Source organism: Ambystoma mexicanum, chromosome 4p (assembly GCF_040938575.1).
Source record: "Ambystoma mexicanum isolate Mex_15411 chromosome 4p, UKY_AmexF1_1, whole genome shotgun sequence".
In the NCBI taxonomy this organism is placed as follows: domain Eukaryota; kingdom Metazoa; phylum Chordata; class Amphibia; order Caudata; family Ambystomatidae; genus Ambystoma; species Ambystoma mexicanum.
This window is the reverse complement of record NC_090927.1, coordinates 804,014,517-804,036,928: the sequence shown is the minus strand read 5'-3', so window position 1 is coordinate 804,036,928 and position 22,412 is coordinate 804,014,517. Positions and strand designations below refer to the sequence as shown.

The window sequence follows — 22,412 nt, the reverse complement described above, 5'->3', positions numbered from 1 at the left end:
CCGGCTGCGAGCCCGGTACCCTCGCCGACGGGGAAACCCAAGGCATGAAGTAAACGGAAGAGTAAGAAGGCCACCTCTGTGGAGGGAGACCCTGCTCTTCCTGCTGTTCCGACAGCACCCATTGGGATCCATGCTCCGGACGGGCTGGATCCAGTGGTAAACCCCATCTCAACTCCTGTGGGAGAAGAGCCAGAAGACTCTCCTGTGGGAGAGGTTCTCAAACAGGAGGATCATCCTGACCTTCAATGCTTGTTAGCTGAAAAGGGAACCTCCCGCGTGGACTTCTGTAAGGGACAGAGAGAGTGCCACTCTCTCTCAGGTATGAGGAAACAGGCCCTGTCCCAGGCACAAGGAGAAGTGTCTAGGACATTCCGGATCTATTGGAAGGGTGCGCTCCTTGTTAGTGAGCCCACTAAGCCTGAACCTGGTTGGTGGTACCCGAGGTTTACAGGCCCATCCTACTGCAGTTGGTGCATGAGATGCCCTTAGCTGGTCATCTTGGTACCAAGAAGAATAAGCAGAGGCTCTCTGCCCCTTTCTACTGGCATTGGGTGGGAGTGGAAGTGGAGTCCCACTGCAGGACCTGCCCAACTGGTCAGTTGTCTGGCAAGACTGGAGGCAGTGTCATTGCCCCACTGCAGCCATTGCCAGTGGTTGGCACACCATTTGAGAGGGTGGGCATCGACATTGTCGGTCACCTTGACCCTCCCACTTCAGATGGACATCGGTTCATCCTGGTCTTGGTCGATCATGCCACCAGGTACCCTGAGGCTATACCCCTTCAAACTATTACTGCCAAGGTGGTTGCCAGGGCTCTCCTGGGAATTTTCTCCCATGTTGGATTCCCTAAGGAGGTTGTCTCTGACAGAGGATCCAACTTCGTGTCTAGGTACATGAAAACCATGTGGAAAGAGTGCGGGGTAACCTACAAGTTCTCCACCTCTTACCACCCTCAGACCAATGGTCTGGTTGAGAGATTTAATAAAACTCTCAAGGGCATGCTAGGCGCTTTGGGAGAGCCCCTAAGGAGGAAATGGGATCTCCTCCTGCCATGCCTGCTGTTTGCTTACAGAAAGGTACCTCAAGAGGGTGTTGGTTTCAGCCCCTTTGAGTTACTCTTTGGACATCCCGTGGGGGGACCCCTTGCCTTGATCAGAGAAGGTTGGGAGACCACCCCTCCAGGTCCCGCCAAGTAAGTGGGGGACTATGTGTTAGGCCTCAGACGGAGGATGACACAGATGATGGGTCAAGCAACAGTAAATCTCAAGGCCAGCCAGGAATTAAATAAGTACTGGCCTGACCTTAAAGCCTTGCAAGTGGATTGGACTCCGGGACAGGAAATCCTTGTGATGGAGCCTACCAAGCCTAGAAGCTTTGGCAGACAAGTGGACTGGACCCTTCAGGATCATCTCCAAGATGGGCAAAGTCAATTATCTGGTTGACATGGGAATCCCAGGGGTGGCCCCTCAGGTATTCCATGTTAACAGGCTCAAGCCTTTCCACAGGCGAGCATAAGTCTCATGTCTCTTGCTAGCCTCAGAGCAGGAAGAGGATGAGAGTGAGCCCCTTCCTGATTTGCTGCATAGCAACGCTCAGGATGGTTCAGTGGAGGGAGTACATCTCTCTCCAGATCTGACGACGAGCAGTATGCCTCTCTGTTTTCCCTGACACCAGGCCTTACATTGTGGTGTAGGCACGAAATTGACACTGGTGACAGTGTGCCTGTCAAAAGCAGATGCTACTGTATTCCAAGTTAGAGTTAAGAACCACATGCAGGATGAGCTCGCCAAGATGTTGGATCTGGGTGTTATTGAACCCTCAACCAGTCCATGGTCCAGTGGTCCTTGTCCCCAAGGCAAGTTCCCAGGCAGGTACCAAAGATTGGAGGTTCTGTGTGGACTACCGAAGAGTCAATGCCATCACCAAGACTGACGCGCACCCATTGCCCAGTGCTGATGAGCTTGTGGACACCATAGGAGCTGCCAAATTTGTGAGCACCTTTGACCTTACCACAGGCTATTGGCAAATGGCTCTGATGGACCATGCCAAGGAAAGGACGGCATTCTCAACACCAGAGGGCCTCTACCCAGGCCCTGCCATTGGGATCAGTTGATTCCTGATAGGAAACAAGATGGCCCCTGTGCCCTCTTGCTTTCTATTGCCTGTTACCTTGTTTTCCCAAAGTCCTGGGAAGCCCTGACTCTGTCCCTTCCCCCTGACCGGCTGTTCGGTGGAAGTTCCATATATGGTGTTGTTGTGAAGTCCAGGCCAGACTGGCTGGACCCTTCCCAGTGACTGTATGATGTGGGTAGACCTTGTGGGTGGGCCCTGGGTGAATGGAGTGTGTGACAAATGCGCATTCTGTGTTGTGGGTGTCTAGTATCTGGTGGTTGACACAATGACTGAGACAGCCTTGCCCGAAACTGGTATGAATGCATTGTGGAGTGTTGAATTGCTGGGTACTTGTCCCAATACACATAACTTGTTGTGAGTGTCTGGAGAGGAGTGAATGGCCTGAATGCACTATGCACTTGATTGGCTGCCTACCTGCATGGATGCCCTTCTGACCGATTGGTTGCCTGAGTATGACCCAGCAGAATGAATGGGAGATCAACTACTATATCTGGGGGCCTCTTACTGCTAGAATTCGTGTTCAGAAGCTGAAGTCCACTACGACGAGTAACTGGAGTAACTGAAGCTTGACCTTGAAGCCCTGCTGGACGAGAAGAATTGCTGTTGCTCTCCTTCACAATCTGAAAGCTGCTGTGCCTCCAAGGACTGACCAAGAGAGGACCTGGTAAGGTGCCCTCTTCCCGAGCTACGAGGGACCATCGTGCACCAGCAGATCTTTGCCAAAGCTCCCTGGTAGACTGACCTTCGACAGGCTGCTGACCCGAGACGCGGGCCGCCGCGGAATCACAAAGAGAAGCACCCTGACTGGTGTCCGTCACTGTCGCCGACCACCGAAGCCGACCGATGCGACCGTGCTCCAGTTTGCCTAAGAACTTTCGAACCCAAGGACGCTCTCGTCCACATCATCGCCGCTGTATTCAGCTGGAGAAGGCCTGACCGTCGACGCACTGAAGAGCATCCACCAGTGGGTTTCCCGCCACCCAAAGACCACAGAGACACCGACGACTCGATGCCCTTGCTGGGCCACAGTTCTTCAAACTCTTTGCGGTCCAGAACTATCGACACCGAGGTGCCCCTCACACCTCTTCCTTGCAGGACATTTACGCTTCCCCGTCAACGAGCACCCCTAGGAATGAAGCTGTCACTTCATTGTCGTAGCTCATCCTGTTCTCTGTCGGACGTTCGACGACCCGTGACTCCTGCCTTAAAGGGAGGGCACTCAAGAAGGGCTGTTGTTTCCCCGCCGAGGAACGCTACAACACCAGGTACTTTGGGGTTGCAGAACTATTGGGAAGTCTAGTGTGAACAATATATGGACTGGGCTTGTATCTTTATTCTACAGGTTGCCCAGGTGGGGGGGGATCTCCACACAGAGCTGTGTTTAACGGTAGTGACCAGTATTCTGACAATTGTTCAACCATCTTGCTTTCCTTCCTCTCTCTACTGCTGGTTTACTCTTTATTGATCTGTTTGACATTTTGACAGTATAGTTGATGCACTTTAATGAGATCTGATAATATTTGTGGTGTATTTGTATATATTTACCATTGTTGATTTTCTGAGCACAAAGTGAGTTATTGTGATAGTGTACATAACCTTGAATATTAATTATATAAAGACTGTGTTCTAACCGATAGTATGTGGACATTCCTTTGTGGGTGCCTGGGGACGACACTGTACTTAAGAACCAGCCTGCATCACCTCCTGAGAAGCTAGGCCTTGATTGCTCGACTACGTTACCAATAATAGAGAAACTTGGCTGGGGTCCTCTGTGCCTCTCCTCTACCATATAGAGAGCAGAAGTACACACATCCCCCTCCAGTCCTTTACACATCCTTCCAAGGTTGATAAATGAGTGCCAATTTCGATTGTGTGATATTGTATGTAAATAAGTGCTCTGTAAAGCGCTTTGGGTTAAGGCACTATATAAATAACACATAATTATCATTATAAGAAATGCCAGGCTTGTTTCACAATAATACGTATCATGCTTGCTTTACCAAAGATGCCCAATACAAAATGTCATACCACAATAAGAAATGGCTAGACATAAAAATTAAAATGCAAGTCTAGCTACATAATAACACTTATCATGTTTGATTTATCAACCATGTGCAGTAACAAATGCCATGCCTGCTCCATGGGTGCCAGCGCCTTGCAGTCAGACATAATCACAATAATGATGAATGTGATTATGTGTGATTGCGAGGCACTGGGGTAAGGCATGTTTTTTTTACCGACCATCTATCATAGATGCTTAGTAAAAAAAATGACATGCCTGTCCCTTGGGTCCCAAGCTCCTCACACATGCACACAATCAATGTTGTTATGTGTGTATGCCAGGAAATGGGGGACCGGGGGGGGGTTTGTATTTTTGGCTCAACATTTTTCATAGATGTCCTGGTATAAAATACAATGCCTGTCCCCTGGGCCTCACAGCACCAAACACACACACACAATCAACGTGATTATGTGTGTATGCAAGGCGCTGGGGGGTCAGAGGGGCTGGTATGGTATTTTTTACTAGACATCTATCATAGATGTCCAGTAAACAAATACCATGCCTGTCCCTTGGGCCTCACAGCGCCAAACACACACACACACAAAATCAAAGTGATTATGTGTGTATGCAAGTCGTTGAGAGGCCAGGGGGGCAGATATGGTATTATTTACTGGGCATCTATGATAGATATCCAGTAAAATAATACCATCCCTCTCCCCTAGGCCCCACAGCACCTCAGACGGAGAGCTGATTGTGTCTAGTGGACTCCACTCACCAAAATCATCTCCGACCAGCACAAACACATGCACACACTTATACAACATACACACAGCAAGCACTCACTGTCTCATTCACAGTCACAAGCAACCATCATACACCCACTTAAAACACAAGCATACACACATTCATACACATACTTAAATAATAAATAAATGAGCATACAAACACACATTAAGCAACACATATGCAGGGAACACTGTTTCATTCACACGAGCATTCATCATGCACTCACTCACAACACAAGCATACACACATCCATACAAATATTTAAATACTACATAAACATACATACAAACACACGCATTTACACAACATACACACAGAAAGCACTCTCTCATTCACACCAGCATCCATCATCATACATTCACCTAAAAACACAAGCATGCACGCATCCATACATATAATTTAATGAACGTGAACAAAATTACCTTCTCCTGCAGGTGTGGAGGTTCCAGTGCACCAGTCCCCTGCAAGCATGAACAGGATTGAGGAAGCTTCCTGGTTACTGCATATGCGTGCAAGGGGCTTGAGCGTGGGTGCGGAGGTGCCCCACTCCAGCCTGCTCTGTCTGTATGTGTGAGGAGGCACGGGAGCGCCCCCTTGCACATACAGATGTGCAATTCCCTGCCCAGAATTTCAAATGAGCCATGAGATGCTGGGAAAGCAAATGCCCCCAGCTTTGCATGACTCATTGAGCTTGCGTGGCTGGGGAAATTTAACTGTGAAAGGGAAACAAAGTTTAAGAGCACTCCCTCAGCTGAAAAAAAACTGCTGAGGGAATGATCATATTTTATCGAGCTGGCTCCTCGGTGATGAGTGAGAGGGTACTAAGATCCGTTGGGTCGACACCCCCTCGCCCATTATGGACGAGCTGCCCCTGAATTTGACAAAACTGAAGATTCATGGTTGGAAGCTTTTGAAATAATTGTAACCTCTGCCATTGCTTTGGGCTACTATCAAGTCCACCGTTTTTTCTGCCTGCCCTGCCATTACAGAAGGGGAAAGGTCATATGAAAATCAGGATTCACCCAACTTAAAATAGGACAGTCCAGCCGAACTGCTAGGTCACATCCCTTCTGCACAAGACCACAAATAACCTCAGGCGTGTTTCAGCCCCTCTGGACATCATCAGTAAGTTGTAGCTTGGGTCTCAAGGCACAGTTGGCTCATGCGCCAAACAATGACCCTTGCATCTACCCTACATGCATCTTTCCAAAGCTTTCTTTGTGCTTCTAACCCTAGATACCCAAATTTGGATTTCTCCTTTTCCTCCACAGACTAAGGCCTGGGCACCCTTAGTCTCCTGCTAATACCCGGTTGTCTAGGTTTCTTTATCTCAGAACGAAATTAAAATCAATCCCAGTTGTTTTTGGAGATGGTTTGACAGGTCTGGATAATGTGGTTTACATTGATACAAGAGGATTGTGCACCATTGGCAGAGGACATAAAAGAGGGAGGCAGGCATTGGGAAGAGGGGATTATGCAAGGTGTCATTTCTCCTTTTTCAAAATTCATACAGTTAAAATACAATAGAAAGAAAAGAGGAACAATCACTTTTCGGAAGCGACCAGGGGGTGTGTCAATGGCAGTCACCTGAACATGGGGCTCCATTCCTAGAAAGTCAAAAACCATCAGAGCCTCCATTTCCAACTCCCCCATAGTGACCCAATGTAGACCGTTACAGTGGCGAAGGCTGGCGGTGAATTTGGTGAAATTGCAGATCCTAACAGTGTCAGGGTCTGAAGATAGCTGCATCAGCAGTCCCGATTTGCTGAGCGGCCTTGCAGGCCTGGTGGAGAGTGGCGGCCATGCTGGCGTCTGTGACCGGGGGAGCCCCCATGTCGGTGTAGTGATCTGGGGACACAGGTCTGTGGGGATTGCTACCCCTGCAGACCAGAAGTTGTGGACAGCTGCATGCAAGGCCTGGTGAGCTGGCGGAGTGTGAAGCGCAGACAGACCTCCACGGGGACTGGCTGTACCAGCAGCGATCTCGCTGCGGCAGTACAGCAGGAGAGTGGAGGCACCACTCTCATTATCAAGGGGAAGCCAGCCCTCCCACTGAGTCATCGTCCGCAACCCCAGCCACCATCCCCTAGGTGGAGTCCACAGTGAGCAGAGGTCCAGCTCCAACGTGAGGGACAGAAAAGAAACAAATAAAAAAAGTGGCTTGGCATAGGGACCCCAGGGAAGGGGGGGCCGGGCCCCTAACTAGTGGAGACATGAGAGGCTGATGCAGATCAGGAGATCTGCCCCTGTGATCACCTTCCCTTGTGCTAGTGTAATCCTGGGGAGATTCACTCTTGAATGTAGAGCAGTTTTGATACTGCAGTCCAGGCCTACTACAGCAGAGGGATCCTGTGAACTAGCAGCCCCTCAGCTCTGTGAGTGAGCATCGGGGGGTGGGTGGGATATGTGATGGAGGATCTGCTGCCATTGTTGATCCCCTTGGGGCCAGCTGCCAGCAAAGAATTTTGGGCTGGCTTGGGTCTCATTAGCTGCGGATGTGATAGGGCCCATAAGGTTTCTGAGCCACCACAGAGGGAGCGGAGCAGCACTGAGGTAGGGCTGGGAGGCTAGAAACGCAGCTCCCCAGACCCTGAGTCGTCCTGCTGGTTGGTGAAGTCTGATACATGGTGGGCCATAGAGTGCAGTGCTGGTCTTCTTTTTTAGTTCTCCTGGCCCACTTGGAGAGTAGGGATTTGGTGTCTGTTGTGCTTTCGAGTGGTATGGCAAAGTGGGAACCGTGAGTGGCCTCACAGTTGGAACCCATTCCCCTCTCACTCTGATGGACTGGAAGTCCTCCCTGCAGAGGTTCCACTTTGATAGCTGTCCCTCGCCTGCATCGGGGCAGGGAATAGAAAGGGAGACAATGGTGGAGTCTGCTCTCGACCCAGTTCCCACCAAAAAAGATACAGCAGGTTTGCTCAATAAGATTTGTGGTGTTCGAGCCGACATTGGGATGCACATGGGCACCTTGGGTAAGAGAGTGGATGAAATCAACATTAGAATGCAGAACTTGGAAAATAACCAAACCTCTTCGACATGATGGAAATGCACATCGATATGCAGCACTCTGAACTTGAAAGGCGGGAATCAGAGATAACACTCAGAATGGATGATTTCGAGAATTGTCAAAGGTGGAAAAACCTCTGTTTTTTTTAAATACAGGAGAAGGAGGGAGAGACGGAGAGAGATATTAAAAAAGTTATCCATGAGGTGGTTATGCTCTTATTTGGTGGAGTTGCCACGGCCAGGCCTATTATTGACAGGTCACATCAAGCAGGAGGGGGTGGGGTGGGGGCACAAGATCGGTGCTGGCATGCTTCCACTATCATGAAGAGAAAATGAGGATTCTTGACAAGGCCAGGAGGGAGGGGCCCGTGTCACTTGGAGACTCAAAGATAACTATTTTTCCAAGACCTGTCACTATTCACTCTGGCGAGGTGGCGTATGTGTGCCTACCTCACGTGGTGGATCAATGAGAAAGGAATCTGGTGTCACTGGGGGTTCCCTTTCTCCCTCTCCTTTGAGCACGATAGCCACAATTATAAGATGATTACAGAAGACCATATTCGGAGGGTCCTAGGTGAGCTGATGGGTACTTTGGATAAGCAGCCCCAGGAAGACGATGGACCTCCGGGTGATGGGTTCCAAAAGGTTAAGGGGGCAGGTGACATAGAGTGCCAGGCTCTAGAAAATGCTAACAGTTAAATACCCCTCCTAGAGGGGAGTACTGAAGGGCGTTGCCTTCTAGGGATTTAGAGTTCAGTGTTTGTATTAAAGTTGATGATCAGTTGCAAAAATGGCGGGTGCGGTTATTGGGACGGGAAGTAGCCATGCTATGCCTCTGATTTGTACAATTGAGGAACTGGGGAGGGGGAGAATACCTGACCTTTCATCGGAATATGTTATGTTGTTTGAGTTCAGCAAATTGCTTCACAAGGGAAAACAAAAACATTTGGCATGGTTGATACAATGTGGGACAAAAGCACAGTGGTGCAGCTTGTGGGAGGGGGAGGAGAAGATGTTGACAATGTGGGGCTGTGTGGTTCTACAGGGCTACAGTGGTACTATTGCGGGGGGGAACCTTCAGAGTTGGAATAATAGGTGTAGGACCCATAAGAACTGGCTTTTTCTGGTGTTTCGGTCCTAAACCAGTGATGGAAACTTGGCAGGACTGGGTGCGTGTGGGGGTAGGGAGTTGCTCTAAGTTGGGGGGGGAGGAGATGTTTGGTGGGGTGTTCACAGTTTGCTACTTTATGGGACAGGGGTGCTTGCAAAGTTTGAGGACTAAGTTTTATGAAAAGTGAGCTCAGTTTGTCTGATATTCAGGTGTAACTATCAGTGGGAATGTATTAGTTCTTACTAACTGACGTGAATATAGATTTGATGGTGCAGTCTCTCAATGCCTGGGTTTGGACTCCCACACAAAGTGGTCTCTCGTACTTTGGGAATTCAGGATAGCTAAGCTAGACCTGCGCTTGTTGCAAGAATCCCATTGGACTGGAAAGGGTTCCCGGTGCTGAAGGCTAGGAGTATTGGCAAGGTGTTTCAGGCCTTTGGTCCAACTCAGAAGAGAGAGGTGGCCATAATGGTAATGTCCACACTCGGGCTGATTGTTCAGGATACCTTGCAGGACCTAGGGGAGGGGTACATTGTGGTAAGGGGGTTGTTATGGGGCAGCCCAATCACTATTGAGTCTGTCTACGGACCTAAAGAGGGACTGATTGGATTCTGGGCTAACCTAAAACAGTAACTACAATTGTTTGTTGAGGGTCAACTGAAAAATGGGGGGGAGGCTTTACTATGGTCGTCGACCCTCAGAAAGATAGGAAACAGCCAAAGGGGGAGTGGGTATCGCATGCTGAGTGCTCCCAGGCCTAGACGTTTTATACCATTAATGCTGACATGTGGGTTGAGGACACCCTTACATTGCATGCAGGAGAGGAGTCCCCTCATACTTTTTATTCTCTAGTCCATTGCTCACATTCCAGAATGCACCTAGTTCTGGTTGACACAGCCTTGAAGGGGTTTGTCAACTCTGTCCCGTGGTGGGACCATGACCAGGTCCAAGTGGTATTTGGAGTGGGATGGACTAAAGGCCCCCGGGGAGGTGGATGTGCAATGGTATGCTGCTGAAAGATAAGGCGCTAGCCCAGACGCTTCGAGCGCACATTGAGGAGTATTTTGAGTTTAACGATGGGGGGATACCAGTCCACTGTTTGTGTGGGAAGGGTTCAAGGCTACAATTAGGGGGTTGTTGATAGGGCTAGGTGCACAGAAAAAGCGAGAGAGACAGAGGGATAAGGCGGATCTACGGTCAAAGATCGAGAACCTTCGCTGGGACGGTACTAGGGCGGGAGGTCTGAACATGCAGTGGGTGGCACGGCTATATAAGTTATATAAGTTTCGGCAACAGAAACTACTGATCTAAGATACGGAAAAGAAGCTAACCTTCTTGAAACAGAAGTACCACGAGAAGGGCGGCAGGGAGGATAGAATGTTAGCATGTCACTTGCGGGAGGTGCAGAAATTCAAGCTAGTCCCAAGAATTACCAATCCAGAGGGGGGAGCCTTCTTTGACTTGGGGCAATAGGAGGGGAGTTTGAAAGTTCTATGAGGCCCTCTATCCATCATAGTTTTCTGGGGAAAGTGATTTGATGTCTCAGTTCCCTGGCTCTTTTCAGATGCCGGGTTTGTCAGACTTTGTGGCAGATAGCATGGATGGCCGGATTACCCCGGTAGAAGGTAGCCCTTACCATTAAGGGATTAAAGTCAGGTACCACCCCCCCGGGAGATGATGGGTTTTCAGTCAAGTTCTATAAGGCATTTCAGTCTTTGTTAGCCCCTCACCTGGCCAAGGTTTCTAAGAAGCTGTTAATCTTCTCCCGCTTAGATGCTGAGCGCCATTATAGTGGTTATGCACAAGCCGGGTAGGGGCCCGGAGGAGTGCTCCTCTTACAGGCTCATATCACTCCTCAATACTGATATGAAGATACTGGCTAGACTTCTGGGACAGAGGCTTGAGGGTTATCTTTCAACACTTATCCATGGGGATCAGGTTGGCTTTATTCAGGGTTGTCAGGGATCGGATAATATTAGAAAAACTATCAATCTGATTCATGTGGTGCAGGGGGCGAACTTGGATGCTGTGGTGATATCATTGGACTCAGAAAAGGCATTCAACGGGGTCGAATGCCCTTACATGTTCCAGGTCCTGGAGACATTTCGGCTGGGACGCCACATGTCGCGATGGATAGCGGCCCTCTATGGCTCCCCGACGGCCTTAGTATTAGTTACTAGAATTCTTGCTGCCTCCTTCCCATTTATCCAGAGGGACGAGGAAGGGATGTCCCCTTTCACCACTGTTGTAGGCTATGTCCCTAGAACCCCAGGCGATTGCAGTCCAGGCTAACCCAACAATCAAGGGTATTGAATGAGGGGAAACGTCTATCAAGCTACCTTACTCGCTGGCGATATCTTGGAATACCTAGTAAATGAACATTCATCAGTTCCTGAACTTAAGTCCCTGACTACGACCTTTGGATGGTTTTCAGGACTTAAGAACAACTACCACAAATACTGTATTATGCTGAGGGCTCCTGTTTGGCGAATAGGGCTCACTTTAAGGGGATGAGAGTCGAGAAGGTAGCACTTATGTACCTAGGAGTTCAGCTTCCCAGAGTCCTCACTGCATTATTTTCCTTGAACTATACCCCAATGCTTGCGACACTGACAAGCGATCTGGTGAGATGAGCTCTCCGGGTGCTCTTGTGGTACAGGAGGATGGTGTCTGTTAAAATGAATGTTCTTCCCTGGTTGCTGTATCTCTTCTCGAGCCTGCCCACAGTTGTCCCCGAGGTGTACCTTCAGGAACTGAAGTAAATGCTGGCCCGATTTGTTTGCCAGACCAGGATCCCCAGGAATAAAAACACTCAATGCTAACATTGCCTAGAGACTGGAGGGGATTTGCCTAACCTGACTTACATACCTATTATAAACTGACTCAGTTGAGGGTGCTGGTGGACCATTTAAGGAATGACCTAGGTGATTATTGGACCTACCTCGAAGATGTCTCTGCACACCCTAAAAAAATCAGGGATTATCTGTGGTCCCCATCGCAGGCAATTCCCAGGACATTGCAATCTCACCCTCTGTCTTCCTGGCCATCCCCGCTCTCCATCATTGTGGGGCCCCCGATGGACTTAGCGAAGCAGGATTTTAGAGACTCCCAGATCTGGTCGGGTAGAGTAGTAGAAAGGGCGGTCTAGTTGTTTTTGGAAGGTACTTTTATAGGTTACAAAGACATATCTGATATAGTAGGGAAAGACTCAATGTTCACTTTTGACTATCTGAGATTATGAGGGCTGCTGACCGACCAGGAAGTGGAAAGGTAACTTGTCAAGGTATTTGACTTAATTCAAGGTAGTTCTGGCTTTAGCCGAGGGTCAGAAGGTAATCCTATCCCAACTATATAGGACTGTGATCACAGCTGAGGTGGGGAACAGACAAAGACTTTAAGCAACGGTGGGAGAACTGGCTCGGAAAGGAAATTCCCGAGGAGACATGGTCTAGGATTTTAAAAATCACCTTCCACAGTAACCTGTTTATGTCCACTTTAGAACACAATTTTAAGGTCCTCCAAGGGTCACATAGAGACCCAGTTAAGCTCTCCTAGATGTTTCGGGCTCAGCCCCGCTCTGCCCTTGGGCCTGTGAACAGTGGGCCTCATGGTTTCACATGTGTTGGGATTCGCAGTGATTCAGATTTATTGGTCAGAGGTCCTTAGTTGGATGAAGGAAGTCACAGGGGCCCCCCTAGATCTAGATCCCCTCAGAATTTACAGGGAGTCTCTGTGGGGGAGGATGAGGAGGTGAGGTTTCCAAGACTCTGGGAATCAATGCTACATGTAGACAGGATAGCGCTTGCGCAAAAGTGGAAATCCCTGGGAGCCCCTGATAGGGCAGTCTGGGAACGGAAACCTACGGACATTGACACAATGAAGAAGCTAAAGGTCATTATGAATGACCAGGTGGGAATGTTACATGAAGAGTGGGACCCATTGATTGGTAGATGGGGACTGAGATAAGAACTGGGGAGTTGAGATTTGCTGGAGGCGCACTAGAAGGCGAAGTAGAGATTGTGTCCTGGAGACCAGGGGGGAAGCTCCACCACCTGAAACATAGAGTTACCAAAAAAGACGTACTGCATGTGTTAATGTGTAGAGCCGGTTCACACCTGATCACCTTGGTACAGACTGTGTCACTTTGTTGATATAAACGTATGTGTTTTTTTAAGTTGTTTACTGAAGCAAGCATCCCTTGAGTTTTGGGGGAGTGGGGGTCGTACAGCTTTTATTGTGGTGTTTTGTTCTATGTGTCTAATATGCTGTAACTGGCCATGGTTTGACAAAATGACAATAGCATTAAAAAAAATGGTTTTAAAGAAACGATACCAGAAGAATAGGTGCTTCTCTGCGAAGTCATGGAATCTAGGTGGACGAATGAGTTCCAATTTAGCATTTCTTCAAAGGGCATTAAATAACAGCTCCTCCTACTGTGTAAACGAAGTGCTCCTTCATCTACGACACAGGAGCACAAGCCTAATCTAAACACGAAGGAGAGCGTTTCCGGTTGATGCTATTAGTTATTATTCTGAGTCCTTCTCTTTTTAGTCCCATTCCTCTCTCTCTGTGGATAGCCCACATAGCATGACAGGTATTGTCTCCAATCATGACATTTCAAATGTTTCTAAGCCATCAAATAAGCAGTGTTGTACCGCAATTCACGATTCTATAATGATTAATTGCTTTACATTTTATAAATCATGTCGTATAACTTAATTATGCTGTGCATACAAGTCCATAACAGCACACAGGGCTACAAAGGGAAGCAGAGATCAAGGCCACATGCAGACCCCCCAACTCATATGCTTCCAGTGAGCACGTTGGCAGATGGAAACTGCAGGTACGAGTCTGACAGCTGCGTGGGAGCTTGTCTGTGTCTTCTCTGTGTCTCCGGAGGGAGTTGCCGTCAGTACGGTACGAAATGAGTTAGCCTTTCTCTTATCTGCCATCCTCCCCCTCTGTTCCCCAGCATGCTTCTATTGTATTACATGTTTGCTCACGTTTGCATGATTTCTTGCTTTTGTCCACTCGCCTCTCTCATTTATCCATTCTCAGTTGTTCTCCTTCCTTCTACTCCTTTCTGATACCTCTTGCCTCCTAAACCAATTGTCTTCTAATTCTGTGCGCACTTCTGCTTCGCTCTAAATTCTGCTCAGATTACAATGACCTTGAATCGATGTGTTTTCATGTGCCCATGCAAGAGGCTATTGCGTTCATGAAAGGATGTGGCGTGAATGCATGTGAAGGGCTGTATGGGGACAAGTGAATCTGTGATGTGCAGGCATATGTAAGGCTAAAGTTTGTGTGTGCGAAAAGCTATGTTGAATGTTAAAGGCTTGGTGTGCACATATAAGGCTGAGGTCTGTGTGCATGTGAAAGTCTTCATTGCTCATGGAAAGCATTGGTGCTTTGGTATGTGGGCTGCAATTATTGTATATTTTGCCATTTGTTCACCATCTTAAATCAGTGACCGCACCCAGATCGAAGGTTATGGTTAACCCTGCTATTGCCAGATGTTATAGACCGGACCAAACGTGTGCAACACATAGGGTAGTCTTTTATTATGAAAAAACATGAAGGCTCCCCTAATTTGCATATGTATTGACATTACTGGAAGTGATACCACAGAAAATGACATCATACATAGAGTTTGATAATCTTCAAAGCAATCAAGCACTGCATCAACCCGCAACCCAACTCTGCCATACCACACTCCATCGAAAAATTCACTGTCATCAACACCTTCATTGAAAAAATCAGCAAGATTCGCCAGCACATAGACACTAGCTCTGCATCCACAGACCCACCTCACGTCCCTCCTCGTAAAATCTGCACACCTGGACAACATTCAATACATTCTCAGCAGAATACCTGGTAGAAACCATGGCTGCCCTCAAAGCCACATTGTATGCAGACGGCATCCTCTCAGCATCCATCCTCAAGACCCCACGCAGAAGCACTCGTTCCCCACATGGAGATCATCAACGGCTCCCTAACTCAAGGCACCTTCTCATCGACCCTCCCTCTACTAATGAAGCTCACTCTGGAACCTGACAACCTAGGTAACTATCGCCCGTTCACCCATCTTCCATTCCTAGTTAAGATCGCTGAGAAAGTGGCAGCAACACATTGACACCCACAATCTCCTCCAAATCTACCAATCCAGATTCAGACCTAGATGCAGACCCAGATGCAGCTCAGAGTCAGAGACAACAACCATACAGGTGGTAAAAGACGCCCTCAACATGCTTGCTGACGACCATCTCTGCCTCCTGGTTCTACTCGACCTCTTTGCAACCTTCAACACAGTAGACCACTAGGCGCTTACAGACACCGTACATCCCCACATGGGGATCAGCAACCTTGTCCTATGCTGGTTTAAGTACTACCTCACCAACCGCAAGCAGTTTGTTCAGATGAACTCCTCTAGATCGCCAATGCTACCCATCACCTTCGGAGTTGCACAGGGTTCCATCCTCTCCCCAGTGACATTCAATCTATACATGGAGCCGCTGGGAGCCCTCCTAGTCACACCCAACATCCACATCCACCAATAAGCCAACGACACAGAGCTATACCTCAAGATCAAATCCATCAAGGACATCCATAGGCTCAAAACCAAAACCCTGCTGTTCAAATAAAGCACCACTAAATCCAACATCGAAACCACACACACATAATTGTTGTCCCGTCACTATGTCCTTGTCTACATGGAACGCGCTCTGATGCCTCCGGGCTTCAGCGCTATACAAATTTAAAAAATAAAAAATGGAGAAAAAAAAACTGCCTCTCACTGATCCTGGCTTAGATGTCCAGTGCATACTCAAAGGGCAACCCCTCCAAGACAGAATTCCTACTCCTCACCAACACCACCAAACACCCAGGCATAAAGACCTGGCTTTCAACCATTTACTCTGAGGGCTTCACATCCAAGCTCACCTCCTGCACCAAGTCCCTCGGGTTTCACATCAACAAACACCTCTCCTTCAAGACAAACATAGCTAAGAAAACTCAGACAGCTTGGTATCAGCTCTCCCTTCTGCTAAACGTCAAGACCTTCCTACCTCTGGACAGCTTTAGATCCACCCCTCAAGCACTGGTCCTATCCCACCTGGATGAGGGCAATGCACTCCTCGAAGGCCTCCCGCCGTCCTCCCTTGTGCCCCTAAGCAGTGTCCTACACGCGGCCGTATGCCTCATTAAAGGTCTATGCAGATACAACCACATCACTGCAGCCCTCATCGACCTTCACTGGCTCCTAATGAATGCACAAATCACCTTGAAGTCTTGCTGCATCATCTTTAAGACAGTCGCCCTCAAGTCACCGAGCTACCTCACAGAGAAATCCTGCAACTCTGGCAGACAGTGCACCACCAGAAGCCAGGAAATCCACTGCTGGAAAAAGCAAAGGACCAGATAAAAAAAAAGCCTTCTCTACCTACACCCCAAGATTATGGAACCTCCTCCCTGTCAGCATCAGACTCCCCCCCCCCGCTCCTACAATCCAGAAAAGAACTCAAGACCCACCTTTTCAAGGAGTCTCCCCTCCTCAACACCTAGGCAATCACGTCGCCCCTTCGCGCCACCTGACTCGATAGACGCCACCCACCCTGTCCTCCGATCACCCAGTACAGCTTTACCCCTCCTCTGTGTCCCCGCTGTATATCTGTTCTGTTGTTACCTCTGAAAAGTGCTCTGTTATGCATCTGTAATGTTGTACAACTCTGTAAAGCGCTCCGTTATGTAATTGTATTCGTGTAGCTCTGTAAAGCACTCCTTTGCTTCTCAAAGCTATGTCAATAAATACCATAATAATAATAATAATAATAATAATAATAATAATAACTAAAATTACCCAATGGAATGATGGTAAATTACATTACAAAAAGTAACTTTAAGTAAACCAAGAGACAAATAACTGATATGCAGTATATCAAGTGTTGCTATCATTATTACATTTAAAACAGTAACGTGAGTGAGACGTTTTTGTGTAGTGGACACGTGTCAACTGAATGTCAACTGAATGGCGTGTGGGCTCTTCTAATTTTGGCAGATTACACACTGTGAAATCAATTGTTTTCCCAGGATAACACAGTTTTAGTTCATTGTGAAGCTGGGATTTGAGACCGGATTGTAACATAAGGCACTTAACCAAATATCTTCCCAAATTTAGTTGGTAGAAACAAGTGTTTGGTTTTAATGAATACTCTGATTTGTAGAGATAGTTTGGAGCAAAAAAATCATCACCCAATCTGAAAAATATATAAACCCATATAGAAATATGTTAAGAACAAAGACTATTCTTGAATAGAAAACTACAAGAACTAAAATGTAAAGTAATGTGAAGTAAATAATATCCTCTGAGTTTGGAAAATGTACGTTCAAGACTTAGACACACATCAAAATGTACTGTATGATAAGATCACCTTCTTGTAACCAATAAGGACACAAGAATGCTTGCTATTACATATCATGTGAAGGAAAAGTGATGTAAACGCTTGTCAGAAACAATGTTTTCTCAATGAACCATCATTATTATGGAGCTTCCCATTGAAATGCTCTGCCGATACCGCATAGTGTGTTAACGATTTACGAGACCATGTTTGGAAAGTCTGTTGAATTTACCAGGGGAGCAGTGTCCAGTAACGTGTCCAATAAAAAGCATCCTTCCATCATAGCACCAGTGGCAAAGCAAGGTGCAGAGCACCTTAGATCTCTGCTGCCACTCCACTACCTTATGTTATGTTATTAGGATTTTACCATGCACCACTGCCATGTGCATGGTCTCCAGGCTCTATGGACCTGGAAGAGAGTGTGTGGTTGGTTTGGTTAGTTGGGAGGAAAGAGAAATGCAACATTTTAGTGCCTTATAGTAAAGATGCAGATCGTAAGTACACTGAGCTCTGCTTGCTTGTAACCATAGGTGTGAAATGTATGAGACGTCAAAGGCTTTGTGTTCAGACAAGCAGCATTGTGCCTGTAGAATGGGCACATGTTGGCCAGGGACTGAATTGATATTTGTAGTGTGGGTAGGGAGGTATTTATTTTTAAGCCATGTGCAAGTGGCTGGTTTTCATTTGTGTTTGGTCATCAAGGTGGAGATACAAAATCTTCTGGTTACTAAAAGTATGCTGTTTCTAGATCTTAGGTCTCTGATTGGTTAGTAAATTGAGATTTTGTTTTGAAAGAGCTCTGCTCCTTGACTTTCAAGTGCTTTGTGGGCGATGCATATGCCCTTACACTGGATCCTTTTTTTCATTGGTAGGCAATTCAGTCCTCCTGTTGAGTCTGAGTATGAGTCTGGCTGCTGAGTTCTTGATCCTTTGAAGTTTTTTGTGAGGTAGTTCAGCATACCTAGGCAAATGCTATTTGCAGAGCAAATTCCTGGAATATTCAGGGAGATCATGGGTCAGCACTCAGTGTGCAAGGAGAGGCAGGGCATAATATGTCGGCTAGAGCTGAGATGACAGAAACACTTTTTGGCTGTTCCATTGACTTGGTGTTCCAGCGTGAGTAAATTGTCCATCAATATGCCTATGTTCTTGATCACTTTAGGTGGTTTAGGCTAGTTGCCTATTTCCAAATGCCATGCTAGAGGTGTTTCAGGTGTGGCGTGAGGAGAGATTACCATTATTTCTCTTTTGTCTGGGTTCAGTTTTAGGTAGTTGTAATCGATTCATTTATTTACGTGAGGCATTTTCTGCCATTTTGTATATGCTTTCTGTGTTATAGTTGTGCTAGGTAAGTCCATACGATTTTATGATCTTCATCAAAGGGGTTATATAGATTTGAAAGAGAAGAGTTGAGAGGCTATTTCCCTGGTGACTCCATAGAGTTCTGGGTTTGAAAAGAAAGAGGGGAGCTAGGTGATTTATGCTCTGTCCCTTAGGAAAGATCTCATCCAATGATGAATTGTGTTATGGTGACCAGTTTCTTCAAGACTTCTAATAAATGTACTGTGGTTAACAGCATCAAACACTGCTGAGATGTTGAGGAGCATGAATGCTAAAATGATGTTGTCATCCGTTGCAAAGGTCGACCCAAATGGAAAATAGGCAGATTTAGTGGCCATCATAGGCCCCAAACCAACCTTTGAGCAATCTAATAAGTCATTAGACTCTTCATGCTTCAAAATGAGGCTATTCACATAACGCTCTAGAATTTTGGCTGGCCGTGGTGTGTTTCAGGGAAAAGAACATTGAAAGAGACTTCTGGGTCTCCATCATCGTTTTTTTAAAAGGTGCTCGACGTGGGCAATCTTGAAAACTTGTGGTAAAATTTGTGTTCCATGTGAGCAGATCATTAATTTGTAAAATTAGAAAGCTGGTGTTTCCTTGTTTATGATCTATGTGTAAATGTTCAGGGGGCAGTGGCTGATTGCTGTGACAGCGTTGTTGCTTAGTCTCACAATTTTTTAAGTGTGCTTTGGATACTGCTTTAAAGCTGTGCATTGGTGGCGTTGTAGATTGAATGTCATTGAGCAGGGTTTGAATGTTGCTTCCAATCCTGTTCCTTTTTGCTGTGTTTATGGCTTGCTGTATGTTTTGCAATTTGCTTCTGAAATGCTTTGTTATATCACCACATAGATGTTGGTTAGGTGAAGGTACTTTGCTTCAGTGAGCAGGGTTTCTCATCTCATTAATAATTTAAGTTCGCTCTCAGGATGAGGTGCATTATTGATTGGTTCAGAATAGTAACACTTCTTTGCTTTAAGGATTTCTTATTTGCAGTGGCCGGTCTGTCTTTGTAGGTGACCTTGTCTTGTGGGCTGTAGTCTGCACTCCATGCTTTTCAAAGCATTTATTTTTTTCAGTGCCGGAAGGTCGTATTTGAACCATCTTGCTGATGTCTTTTTGCTGAGAGGGTAAGGGTGTGTAGTGCTTGGGTTTTCCGGTTTTATACTGTTGTTAAAACTCTTTTTGGCAAAAAGAGTTCTGGATCATTGGGGTTGGCCGTGGTCTATATCCTTTGGGTCTCAATGAAGAAATATATTTGAACTGTTTTATTTAAACACTACATACCTGTACCACACTAGCATTATTGACCTTGTATTGACAGCCATACGCCATGTCATACAAAATGTGACATACACGCCCTCATGATATAGAATGAATTGACCAACAACTCTAGTGGTCCTTCTCCGACCAATTAACAGGTTGAATACTTGAACAATGTAAAGATACACATTTGAATAATTATAGTTGTACTCCTTCCTAAACGTACAATGAACAGATAATACGTGTCATTGATATGTTGTCTAGTCAGCATTGTGGACTTGCAAGTAAATCTTTACGGCACTTTTTGCTGATTCCATCGCCATGAGCATGCTCGAGCCGGCGCACCAAATTCACAATTTTCATTTGATGTTTATATTCACTCATATGTGTATGTGGATGAATTACTATATCTGTTATAAAATGCATTGTAAGCATATACGTAATGCATATCTAAAACTCTTAATTACTTAGCTTTACTTAGGGTCTATAAGATTTACATGCCGGAATATATATACCACTATTGGGTTGCTAGGTACTTACTTGCGTCCAAGATGTCTGTCATATTACCGTTTTACAGTAGTCCTCTTTCTATTTCCCCTTCACGATTCTCTTTAATCAGTGATCTAAGCAACTCACAAGAGAACCGCCAGTTTCTCAATGATCCCTTGTCTCCATGGACATGGATCGCGTTGTGGGACGCTGTCGGCACTTCATGCTGTAGAGATAAGGTACGCATTTCTAACATACACTCGGGCCCATTGATTTACTTTGTTTTTGTTAACCCACTCGTGTGATATTGATATGGAGCCTCTAGTGACACAGGTTCCCTGTTGTTTCAGAGAGCTCATTCAGCTTCTGTATCGCCCCCCTTTTGAAGCTGGTCGCCAACCTGTATTGGGCTCCCTGACGGCTCGACAGTTACTTGGGAAAAGTACAACGCCATAGGAGGCACTTTGGTTCGCTACCGGCTGACATAAGGTCAGTTACACGTAACTCTGTGAATTTAACAACTTTATTCCACTTCATTATGATTTCAGGCTGCTGCCTGATAGACATAGCTACACCATCCTATGTGCCCTCCTTGTTTAATTTAAAAATATTTTCTACAGACAGCCTGCACCTACCGTGTTCCTTCATCCTTGACAGTGAGCCCATTAAGACGTGGGGCTTTTACGTATACAGTGTGCACGCTCGTACCATTCCTTGCCAGCACCCTCATTAAGGGCTTTATGTGAGTTATTTCTCCTGTTGTTTTATTGATTTTTTGACTTACTTTTTGCTGTTTCTCTATATCAATCCAGCTCCACTCCCCGTACATCTCCTATTGCAGAACTCTTTCATTTTTTAGTTCTTTACCAGTCGATCACCATGATCAACTAATTTAGTTTCGTTCAATATTAAAATAATTTGAACCTCACCACTGCCGTGATCAGTCTAGGGTTCTGTTTTTGACTATGTCACCCCCTTAGGAGATAAGAACGTTCAAACGTTGGGCTTATAATTACCCATTATACTGCATGCAATATTGATTTATTGAATATCTAATCATTACCTCACATTAGTGATACACACTTCCTCGGTCATTTTTTTTCCTTAGTGCTTTTGTGCAAATCCTGCACATTTCTCAAGGACTGACATTTCTGATTCCCACGGACAAGGATCATATACCGCAGTACTCAAATCCATTCAACCATAAAGGTAATGCAATTAACCATTGTTCTTGTGCCTTCCAAACCAATAGTGGCTATATATATCAGGATCCCCCTTGATATTTAAAATGATGACCATTCCTGGTCCACAAAACGAACAGGAAATCTCCATATACATGCCCAAATTGTTTTGAATTATAACGCTCAGCGTTGGCCACTTGTTAGAGTATACTTTGATCTATAAATGCATAGTGTTTGTACTAGTTTTAAATGAATGAGTCCCTCCTGATATAATGAACACACTACTTGCGTAATTCATAATACATGATTTACATTTTTGTTTTCATTGCTCTATTTATGTTTAATCCATGTTCAACAACAGTTCAACAAAGGCTTCTGAAGAAGAGGACTGACTTTGAAACGCGTCAAGCCTATCACAGTGGAATTTTTGTCATTTATGATGATGTAGACGATGTACTGCTTTTTTTATTGCTTCTGCTTCAACTATTGTTTATGAATAAATGGGAGGTACTCCCCACATTTTTACATTATTAATATCATATCTCTTTGTTCCAATCAGGAATATTAGAATTTGACAAATCATTTTACAAACAATGTGTTAAACCACTGAAAAATTAACTTTAAAAACTTTTACGCCTTTGTCGCGTATCCCCAGAGTGTGCAGGTGACGGGAGGACTCCAATCTTGGGTCCTCTTCTTTGTTC

The 22,412-nt window shown here is 46.1% G+C and overlaps 1 long non-coding RNA gene across 1 annotated transcript in view; it reads left to right on the top strand.

The window, feature by feature from the left end:
- The window catches only part of LOC138452626 (uncharacterized), a 32,167-nt gene extending 9,981 nt beyond the window's left edge, over nt 1-22,186 (top strand). Inside the window, exon 3 of the long non-coding RNA XR_011260270.1 lies at nt 22,070-22,186. This is a non-coding gene — a long non-coding RNA (uncharacterized lncRNA). The remainder of the gene's footprint in view (nt 1-22,069) is intronic.
- Nucleotides 22,187-22,412: the final 226 nt, after the last annotated feature.